Source organism: Halichoerus grypus, chromosome X (assembly GCF_964656455.1).
Source record: "Halichoerus grypus chromosome X, mHalGry1.hap1.1, whole genome shotgun sequence".
NCBI lineage: Eukaryota > Metazoa > Chordata > Mammalia > Carnivora > Phocidae > Halichoerus > Halichoerus grypus.
In genome coordinates this window covers 89,524,948-89,536,668 of record NC_135727.1, presented here as the reverse complement: position 1 = coordinate 89,536,668, position 11,721 = coordinate 89,524,948, and the positions used below count along the sequence as shown (strand labels likewise).

Here is an 11,721-nt window from a genome sequence, read left to right as displayed (position 1 = left end):
CCCCCCCATCTTTTTGGGTTCTCACTTCAATAATGTCTACATTTTCCTGAAAAAGTTTTAGGAAAGGGCTTCCCATACCCGCTCAGAAGAGAGAGTTTCTTTCCTTTTTTTTTTTTTTTTAAAGCTAGAGATGACTAGCCTAGAAAAAAAGAAGAGGAGTCATAGAGGTCCCTCATATGATTTGGATACAGCCTCAGTCCAAATCCTAAAGAATTAAAAAAAAAATAAAATTTGTGAACTCATTACCTTGATAATGAAGTTATTTTAGACTTTTGGTTGAAACTGTGCCACCCAGAAGGGAGATGTGCCCCTTTAGATGGAACTGGGCAGTGCCAAGTTCTTGGGCACCTGCAGCTGGCTGCCACCCCCGTCAGCTGTTGGACGAGACTGATGGGCCAGGCTTTTCCCTGCTGCCTCTGACCCTGGGGTATGACAAAGGAGTTTGTTGGGTCACAATGCCTGCAACTAGCAACCTCAGCAAAGGCGTGGCAGTCTGGCAAACTCAGTAGCCCTTCACATCAAAAGCACATCAGGCTGTCTCCCATACAACAACCCTTTTCTGTTCTCTCTAGGAGGGTACACATATTTATTTCACATTTTGTCCATCTTACAATCCCCTGATACTTCCTTTCTCTTTCCTCTTCTTGTTTCCAGAACAATCTAATCATATTAGTTACCGGTTTGGTGGGGGTCTGTATTTTTCACATACAGAATTGCCACCAGCCTTTATGAATAAGACAGTATTAATTTTCCCATCTTAGCTTATTTTTCTTTGGGTTTCCCACTAGAGATTCAGAGTTATGCGGCAAGAGATCTTTGGATTTATGTAGAGACAGAAAAAATGGTAAAGTCCTTTCTGGTTATCCTGAATAAAAGCAGAAATAGGAAGTTTCACCTCACTGTCAAGACACCCCCGTAGCTAGTCAAAAAGAAGTCAGAAGATGCCCCTACCTTTGTAGTATCAGAGTAGGCTCTTTTATAGGACCTTGGAATGATTTCTTTCTTGTTATTTGGGATGCTGTGATGACCCTTCCAGTCTGACCTGAGATGTTGCTTCTTTGCTCAACCCTCCATACTCTCCTAAAGCCTTCACGGCCAGCTGGTACCAGAATTTCTGCTTCATGACATCACTGTTTCTATAGAGAACAGTGACAACACAAAGTTGGTGGCTCCATTCTTAGGATTCTGGATGTCTAAGTGGTCCAGCAAGCTCTAACCTTCATCATGAAGGCTGATTATCCCAGAAAAAAGGCCAATCTCCTTGGGACAGGGTCAGCCTTGCACAGACTTTTTTAAGTTATGAAAGGGCCTGAGCCCCACTTATTCTTTTTCATTATATGGCCAGTACTGGATTGCTGGCTACTATATTCTTTAGAGGATTATCCATTAGACTTTGAGATGCCTTTAGTTTTGCCCCAGTTTGGAAACATTAGCCCATCACCAAATAGCTCACACTGTGCCCAAGACTTGTCTTATCTTCCCCTTGTCCTTTCTCTACATATTTCCACTTTAACCTCATGCATGAGAATAAATGCATCTGAATTAAAAATAAGTTGGGAGGATCCCCTAAATAATATAGTTTTGTATTCTTCGTCTACTTCAATTTCTTCTTTTCTTTGTTACCCCTGAGACTGCATGTCTTAACCCTGCTGTACAATTTTGATCTTGTTAGTTCATGGCATAAAAGAGAAACAGAGCTAGACATTTGTTAAAAGTGGCAAGACAGATTTTATTCAACTGCAGTAAGGAAGAGAGTCTTCCTTTTTTTTAAGGATTTTATTTATTTATTTATTTGAGAAGGCGAGAGAGAGAGAGAGAGAGAGAGAGAGAGAACGAGTGGGGAAAGGGGCAGAGGTAGAAGCAGACTCCCTGCAGTGCAGGGAGCCCAATGTGGGACTCGATCCCAGGATCCTGGGATCATTACATGAGCCAGAGGCAGACGCTTAACCGACTGAGCCACCCAGGTGCCCAGGAAGAGAGTCTTCCAATAAACAGAGCTCAACTCCACTGAAACAAGAAGCAGAAGGCTTTTTAAATGCTGGGGTGTGCTAAAGGAAAAACTGCTGAGGGAAATGTGGGTGTGTATGTATGTGTGTGTGTTTGGCTGGGGGGTGATCAGTGTGATTAGGGCAACTGTGTGTGCTAACTGGTACTTATCAAAGTTAGGCTCCTACCCTTTCATAGAGATTAGGAGACAGGGGTCCTTCTTTCTTGATAATTACATTTCAAAGGGATGGCTCCCAGGTCTTTGAGAAAAACATTTCTGGGTTGTAGAAGATACATCTCAAAGGAACGGAGAAAGGATTTACAATGATACGTTTTCCAAAGTAAATGTTCTAAGGAAAGGGAGGTCAGGGGCCTATAATCAGGTTTTGGCTGAAACAAACAGTAAATTCTGCTGGCAGTGTTGAACTTTCTTAGGCAGGCCTTTTAAGGAGGCTGGGATCATCATCCTAGGGACATGGCCTTGAGCTGATAGAAACTGTGTTAATGTTTGTTCACGTCTCTTAATGTAGGGAAAGGATGATACCGTATGTGCCCGTGCAGTTCTATAGGCCAAGGGTGAGGCCTAGTTGAGAAGAAGTCTCAGAGGAGCCTGACTATATCAAATCATCATGCTGTATACCTTAGATACATACAATTTTTATTAAAAAATAACTTTTGGTCAAGGAGGGAGTCTTTGTCGGTGGTGATGAGCTAAAATCTACAGCACAAGACTTGTTTTTCCTCTATTGCCTTTTTGTCAAGAACTTTTGATGATTAAAGAAAAAGTTGGAGCTCCTGGATCTGGCTCATGTCTGTAGAATAAGAAGCAAAGAAAGAAAACGTGTATTTATTCTCCAAGCCCAAGAATGTATATCCCTAAGATTAAAAAACAAAAAGCCTCTATGTCTCCCAGCCCAGAAGGGAATGACTACGATCTGGGCCTGGAAAATGTCTTACCCAATCCCCTGAATGACAAAAAGAGAACTATTATGGATGATTAGAGCCCTGTCCCATGGCGCCCCAATCCTGCCATCCTGGAGGGTAACCAGGAGCAAAAAAGAGCAGCATTTGGATGGGAAACCAACAACAAAAACGTGAGGAGGCTCAGTCATAGGTTACAGTACATCCTCTGCCTCTTCTTTCTCTTAAGCTGCTGAGATTCTCAGACCAGCCTATACTGACTAGCGGTGGGAACAGATGGGTCGGGGAGAAGGATGTTCAAAGAATCAAAAGAAGGAATATGCCATGTTAGTGTGTGAATATGGGTGAAGTACTACGCACTCAGATTAGCCTTTAAGAGCCAAACATAAAGGGTGCCTGGGTGGCTCAGTTGGTTAAGCGACTGCCTTCGGCTCAGGTCATGATCCTGGAGTCCCAGGGACTCCAGGGAGTCTGCTTCTCCCTTTGACCCTCCCCCATCTCATGCTCTCTCTCTCTCTCATTCTCTCTCTCAAATAAATAAATAAAATCTTAAAAAAAAAAAAAGAGCCAAACATAAAGATGGTAGACACAGTTTTTTTTTGGAACCATTATCATCCATTTTCTAACTTCGTTTATTCTACACAAACATCTCTTCCGCACAAACTTGTGAATAACTGTACAAATCAACACTTTACGCTTTCAGTTTACATTTGGTTTGAAAGAGCTATTAAGGTAATAAAAATGGGACCTGTGTTTGTAATGTAATTGTTATGAATAATGACAAAATGAAATTGAAATGAGCTGAACTATCAGCCTTCATGAAATCACTGTCTGCCTGTTATTCTCACTAAGTATCTTCCAGTCTCAGATTAGGCTGCCTAATTTAGTTTATGGGATGACACCATGACCATTTGGAAAATGCATGGTGATACCAGTGATTAACAGACATTATTTATTGTGAACCAACACAAATGGGAGCTCCACTTCTTTTTTTCCTCTGCATTATTTTCCAGACATGAAAATACACAATGTTTTTAGAGCAGCTTCATGCAACCATGCTAAAGTGAGCAATTAGTTATTCTGAACATCTCGCAGTGGTGCTGCATAATTACTTCTGTCAAGTATTTATGTTATGTCTGTATTGTGCATATCTGTCTGGTCTTTTCTATGAGTGATCGAAGCAGTGGAGAGCGAAAATAAAGGACTTTAAAATGCTATAAATATTCTCATTTTTTATTCCAGAGGGAAGCTGTTAAAGAGGACTCATAGATAATGCTGGGGTTTCCTTTTAGGCAGAGGCTTAATTAGGCAGCTAAGGTCTGTTCTATTGCCTCGTTGTAGAAAATGACTTAATAGCTATTTGTGAAAGGTGGGCTTGGCTTGGCAGGGGCCATTTCTGGTCAGGCTCCTCCCTGTTATAATTGGGAAATTTCCCTCCTCTGATTTCCTAGAACATTTGCTTCTTGTCTGTGTAATTCATCTGACATTTAGTAGGTCTGGCCTGGTAGAGTTAATTAACTTTTCCTATCCCTCGATCACCTGCGTTGAAAGCCTGGCGGGCGGCGTCTCTGTCTCCCATCGTATCCGCCACAATACTGGGCACACGGCTGGGCTCAAGGAACAAATAAATGACGGTTTTTGGAATTTCAGGCAGCAAACAGTTCAGAAGCCACGGGGTCCTGGAATCCGTAGTAATATTTCAGTGGGCAGTCTACTTCGGAGAGCAACACTTCCCACACTTATGTGTGCCTCAGGACCACCTGGAGCACTTGTGAAAACGGGTAGTTGGGCTCCATCGCAGACTTTTTTAGTCTGCGGGGCTGGAGTGGGGCCTGAAAATTTGCCCGCTACTGTGTTCTACGTGCGTCATCTCATTTTTCGGAAACGGGTGCTATTTTAATCCGGATTTTTATCAGTGGGGGGGCTGGATCACGGCGGGGGGGGGGGTGGTCCGGCTAGACGAGGCACTACCCACTTCCATCATTTTGGAGGTGGGTGTGCGTGTGCGCGCGCAGAGAGTGGTACCCCTTTTCTTTCTTCTAGGGTCCGAAGAGAAATTTCCAGAGAAAAAGAAACGGCTAAGGGGTCCCTACTCTGATCTTTTGGCCCCATCTGGTGGTTTCGAGGCTGACTGAACTTAGCGCTGATCCCTTAGCCCCCCCTGCTGGTGACAACGGTGGGGTCGGACGGCGGCCTCCGGGACCCATTTGCGGAGGCGGCGTTTGCTGGAGGCGGTTGCCCTGAGGGGATCGCTCTGAGGCCGTTTTCCGGAGGCGGTTAGTCACTTCTTGGGGCCCTCGTCCGTGTTTGGTTTTTGTGTCGTTTTGTTTGTTTCTGTTTCCTACTACTCGGGGGGAGTCCCTTTACAAAGCCGAGGGTTTGTGTCAGTCCGTCGGTGGTTTGTTCGAGGTACAACTTAATTTTCTAGGCATTTAAAAGAGCCTTTCGCCTTCCGTATGTAAGTACGTCGACGTATTTTGTGTCAGAGCTGGCGATGTAGCTGAGGAAGCTAGGTTATGAATCGCATTTTTTTTTTTTTCCTGTCGGACCAACAAACTTGTCTCGAATGTCTGACGAAAAGTACTTAAATGTAGTATCAACTGGCGACAAGTTTCTTTTTAAAAAATTTACTAACTTATTTGACGCCCGGGGGGGGGGGAGGGGCAGCGGGAGAAGCAGGCTCCCGGCTGAGCAGGGGGCCCGATGTGGGGCTTGAACCCAGGACCCCGGGATCATGACCTGAGCCCAAGGCAGGCGCTTAACGGACTGAGGCGCGACGGAGCCACCCAGGCGCCTGGCGACAAAACTTTTAATCCTCTCCTCTGTTGGTGTCTTTGTCAGTGAATGAATGTTTTAAGTCAAGACTCTTGGAGGAGAGGAAGGGGATCTGGAAGCGGGAAGCCTTTCGAGTTCCCTCATGGTATTGGTAGGCATCCCTCCCGCCCCCAGCGACTCTGTTAAGGATCCCCCAGGTTTTAGGGACGTTAAAATGGGATGAAGACTGGCCTAGTCTTCAGCTTGGTCATGTCCTTGCCCCGTGGGGGTGTCAGGCTGAGACCCGTGCCTGTGGCTCTCAAATCGAGAGGGTAAATGGAGGTAATGAGTCCATGTAGCCACTAGGAGGTCGCCCCTGTTTGGAAAACGTGTTTCCATAAGGTAGGCGATCACCCCTTTACCGAAGCCCGTTTTGCCAAGGCATTCCTCAAATTAAAAGGGAAATTGGTGATTCCTCCCTTATAGAATCACTCCCCACCCTAAAAACCGCACTTTTCGTGTGTGTTATATTTATTGATACATTTCCTTCAGAAAAGATGTTTATAGGTTCAAGGAAAGCAGTGTCTGTTCTATTTCATTATGAGCTTTATCTTTCCAAATGCTTGAGGAGAACGACTGTGGGTTACTGATTTTCATTTATCCTGCAAGGGATATCACTAGGTTCAAGAATTGCCACGCCCAGAACCATATAGAAGTGCTTGGCCATGGCCAAGAAGGTTGAATCACCTCGGTCCGAACTGCCTGGCTTATTGCAGCAACTTCCTAACTGGTTCTACCGAGTCTTTTCTTGCTACTCTTAAACAGAATTTTTTTTGAAAGAACCAATATATTTTTATTAGCTAGTTATTTTTAAAACAGCTTTATTAAAATATAATTCGAATACCACGTAGTTCACCTCTTTAAAGTGTACAACTCAGTGATTCTTAGTATATTCACAGAGTTGTGGAACTATCACCATAATCAACTTTAGAACATTTTCATCACCAAAAAAAGAAACCTCATACCCTGTAGCCATCACGCCCCAGCTCCCCTAACCCTATACTTACCCAGCCTTAGGCAATCACTAATTTTCTTTCTCTCTCTATAGATCAGCCTATTTTGGACATTTAATATAAATGAAATCATTTGGTATTGTGGTCTTTTGTGACTGACTTCTTTCATTTAGCATAACTTTTCCCGGTATAGAGTTGTGACATGTGTGAAATGATGTTTACAAGGGACTCTAGTTAGATACTCGATGCCAAGGATTTTTGCTGGAGGCTGGTCGTGCAGGCAACCCTCTGCATAGTACATACCGAAATTCCAAAGTCCCAGGAGGAAATCTCGTGTTCACCATAAGCCGTATTGTTTGCACAATTAAGGTACAGTGAGCTACTTTTATGGGTTAGGGTGGTGGGAATCCTCCCCAAATCCAAGTTCCTAGATCCTAGCTAAGGGTCAACCTTGCCTGCAGGATTTTCAGATGATAACATTCTCAGGTCTGCTATGTTAACTTTTTTCTACACAGATTTTGATAGAGATTTCGTTGATTCTGTAGATCAATTTGAGAGGGATGCCATCTTAACTAAGTACGTATTTCAGTTGATGAGCATGGGATGTCTTTACATTTATTTAGGTCTTTACTTTTTCTTAATAATGTTTTGTGGTTTTCAGTGTACAAGTCTTGTACTTCTTTTGTTAAATTTATTTCTAAGTAATTGGCTCCTTTTGATGCCATTATAAATGGAATTGGTTTCTTAATTTTATTTTCAGATAGTTCCTTGCAAGGCTATAGAAATAGAATTGAGTTTTGTATATTGATTTTACAGCCTTGAGCTCATTTATTAGTTTTAATAGTTTTCTTATTTTTGTGGATTCCTTAGCCTGTTAATGTGATAGATTATGTGGATTGATTTTTTGAACCAGTCTCGCATCCCTGGAATAAACCCCACTTGGTCATGGTATATAATATTTTTTATAATTGCTAAATTCTATTTGCTAATATCTTGCTGAAGATTTTGCATCTCTTTTCATGAGGGAAGATTGGTATGTGGTTTTCTTTTTTTGTAGTCTTTGCTTTTGATATCATGGTAGAAGTGTTTTCATATGAGTTGGGAAGTGTTCCCTCCTCTTTATTTTCTGGAAGAGATGGTGTAGAATTGGTGTTAATTATTCTTTAAAGATTTAGTTTAATTCTCCAGTGAAATAATCTTGGCCTAGAGACTTCTTTTTTTGAGAATTTTAAAATTACAAATTGACTTTCTTTAAAGCTATGGAGCTATTCAGGTGATGTATTTCATATTGGGTACATCGTGGTAGTTTGTGATTTCCAAAGAATTTGTCCATTTCAATTAAATCGTCAAATTTATGTGTATAGAGCTCATAGTATTCCCTCATTATGCTTTGGATGTCAGTAAGGTTGCTGTATCTTCTTTGTGGATTGACCCATTTATCATTATGTAATATTTCTCTGTGTCTATGCTAATTTACTTTGCTCTGAAGTTTACTTTATCTGATATTAATATAGCTACACTGGCTTTTTTTCTTTTTAAAAAATTTGTTTTGCCAAACAAATTTTCAATTTTTAGCTATTAAAAATTATTGAGGCTTTTGCTATCTTTAATTTTTTTGGTCCTGTTTAGAAAAGTTTTTCCTTCTGAAGGTTATAAAAGTATTCTTTTATATTTTGTCTAGTATTTCCATGGTTTCATTTTCACAATTAAATCTTGGATCCATCTGGAATATATTTTCATGTAAAAGTAAAGTAGATAATAGCAGATCTTTTCTATCGGGTTTTTTTTTTTTATGTTATGTTAATCACCATACATTACATCACTAGTTTTTGATGTAGTGTCTTTTCTATCGGGTTTTAATATGAGGGATGTAGCGGGGAGGAGAAAGGAGAGTTTATGAGAATGTTGTCTGCCTGGGAAGAGGGAAATATTGGAAAGTGATAGAGTCAAAGGGCTATTTCCTCTTTTCTCAGTGTTCTCTCTGAGTGGAACACGAAGGAGAGGTTAAGTCAACTGGAGGTGTGAAGGTTGAGAGAAAAACAAACTTAAACATTTTTGGAAATGTTCTTTTGCTCAATAACTTTTTTGTTTTTTGAAAAGCGGGAAGAATAGGAAAAATGAAATGGCTTCTTTTGTAATTTTTATATTGCTGTTGTTTTGGTAGATAGAACTTTTCCTCTCTTGACTAAAGAAGGGCTTACAGTCTTTTATTTGCCACAGTACTGGAAGTCTTAACTATAGAAATCAGACACGGAAAAGAAATACATATCACCCAAATTGGTAAAGAAGTAAAACTAATTATTTGCAGATGACATGATACTATGTATAGAAAATTCTAAAGACTCCACCAGAAAGCTATTAGAACTAATAAATTCAGTAAGGTTGTAGGATACAGAATTAATATACAGAAATCTGTGGCTTTCTATACACTAATTATGGAGTAGCAGAAAGAGAAATTAAGAAAAACAATCCCATTTACAATTACACCAAAAGGAATAAAATACCTAGGAACAAATTGAACCAAAGAGGTGAAAGACCTATACTGTGAAAACTATGAAACATTGATGAAAAAAATTGAAGACAACACAAACAAATGGAAAGATATATCATGATCATGGGTTGGAAGAATTAATATTGTTAAAATGTCTGGGCACCTGGGAAGCTCAAGTGGTTAAGCATCTGACTCTCGATTTTGGCTCAGGTCATGATCTCAGGGTCTTGAGATTGAGCCCTGTGTCGGGCTCTGCACTGAGCATGGAGCCTACTTGAGATTCTCTCTCTCCCTCTGCCCTTAACCCTGCTCATGCTCTCTCTCTCTCTCTCTCAAAAAAGATATTGTTAAAATGTCCATACTAACCCAAGCAATCTATAGATTCATTGCAATCCCTAACGAAATACCAACAGCATTTTTAATAAAGATTTTATTTATTTATTTGACAGAGAGAGTGAGGGAGCACAAGCAGGAGGAGCAGCAGAGGGAGAGGGAGAAGCAGGCTTCCTGGGATCATGACCTGAGCGGAAGGCAGAGGCCCAACCAACTGAGCCACCCAGGTGCCCACCAACAGCATTTTTTACAGAACTAGAATAATCCTAAAATTTGTATGGAACCACGAAAGACCCCAAATAGCCAAAGCAATCTTTTAAAAAAATTTTTTATTGTTATGTTAATCACCATACATTACATCATTAGTCTTTGATGTAGTGTTCCATGATTCATTGTTTGTGTATAATACCCAGTGCTCCATGCAGAACGTGCCCTCTTTAATACCCATCACCAGGCTAACCCATCCTCCCACCCCCCTCCCCTCTAGAACCCTCAGTTTGTTTTTCAGAGTCCATCGTCTCTCATGGTTCGTCTCCTCCTCCGATTTCCCCCCCTTCATTCTTCCCCTCCTGCTCTCTTCTTCTTCTTCTTTTTTTTTTTTAACATATATTGTATTATTTGTTTTAGAGGTACAGATCTGTGATTCAACAGTCTTGCACAATTCACAGCGCTCACCATAGCACATACCCTCCCCAATGTCTGTGACCCAGCCACCCCATCCCTCCCACCCCCCACCACTCCAGCAACCCTCAGTTTGTTTCCTGAGATTAAGAATTCCTCATATCAGTGAGGTCATATGATTCTCTTTCTCTGATTGACTTATTTCGCTCAGCATAACACCCTCCAGTTCCATCCACGTCATTGCAAATGGCAAGATCTCATTCCTTTTGATTAGCCAAAGCGATCTTGAGGAAGAAGAACAAAGCTGGAGGTATCATAATCCCTGATTTCAAATTTTACTGCAAAGGTATAGTAATCAAAACAGTATTGTCCTGGCACAAAGATCAATGGAATAGGATAGAGAGCCCGGAAATAAATCCATGCTTATATGGTCAATTAATCTATGACAAAGGAGGGAAGAATATACAATGGGGAAAAGACAGTCTTTTCAATAAATGGCATTGGAAAAATGGGACAGCTATATGCAAAAGAGTGAAATGGGACCCCTTTCTTACACCATATACAAAAATAAACTCAAAGTAGATTAAAGACCCAAATGTGAGACCTGAAACCATAGAATTCCTGAAAGACAGCATAGGCAGTAATATCTTGGGCATCAGTCTTGGAAACATATTTATGTTTTTCAGGCAAGGGAAGCAAAAGCAAAAATGAACTGTTGGGACTAAACCAAAATATAAAAGGTTACACACAGTGAATGAAACCATCAACAAAATGAAAAGGCAACCTACTGAATGGGAGAAAATATTTGCAAATGCTATGTTTGATAAACAGTATCCAAAATATATAAAGAACTTATACAACCCCACACCAAAAAAACAAATAATCCAATGAAAAAATGGGCAGAGGACCTGAGTAGACATTTTTCCAATGAAGACATACAGATAGCTAACAGACACATGAGAAGATGCTGAACATCACTGATCATCAGGGAAAAGAAAATCAAAACCACAATGAGATCTCACTTTGCAACCAGTCAGAATGGCTAGTATCAAAAAAAATAAGAACAAGTATTGACAAGAATGTGGAGAAAAGGGAACCCTCGTGTGCCATTTGTGGGAATGTAAATTGGTGCAACCACTGTGGAAAATAGTATGGAGGTTTCTCAAAAAATTAAAAATAGACATATCATATTATCCAGTAATTCCACTACTGAGTATTTACACAAGGTAAATGAAAACACTAACTTGAAGAGATATATATGCACCCCTATGTTTATTGCAGCATTATTTACAATAGCCAAGAAATGGAAGCAACCTAAGTGTCCACTGATAGATGAATAAAGAAGATATTTGTGTGTGTGTGTGTGTGTATAACAGAATAGTACTCAGCTGTAAAAAAGAATGAGATCTTGCCATTTATGACAACATGAATGGATGTAGAGGATGTAATGTTAAGTGAAATAAGTCAAAGACAAATACCATATGATTTCACTTATATGTGGAATCTCAAAAACAAAACAAATGAACAAACAAAAAAATAGACTCATAAAGAAAGAACAAATTGGTGGTTGTTGGAAGGAGGGGATGGGTAAAGTAGGTGAAG

The 11,721-nt window shown here is 40.6% G+C and overlaps 1 protein-coding gene across 6 annotated transcripts in view; it reads left to right on the top strand.

Annotated features, from left to right (window-relative positions):
- Nucleotides 1-5,095: 5,095 nt before the first annotated feature.
- The window catches only part of CCNB3 (cyclin B3), a 63,206-nt gene continuing 56,580 nt past the window's right edge, over nt 5,096-11,721 (top strand). For 3 of the 6 annotated variants that reach the window (XM_078065503.1, XM_078065504.1, XM_078065498.1), the window contains exon 1: nt 5,103-5,183. The gene's annotated coding sequence lies outside the window, so the exon portion shown is untranslated. Of the gene's footprint in view, nt 5,184-6,380; nt 7,044-9,614; nt 9,726-11,721 lie in introns of those variants that run through there. The other 3 variants (XM_078065499.1, XM_078065502.1, XM_078065501.1) reach the window with 3 other exon arrangements.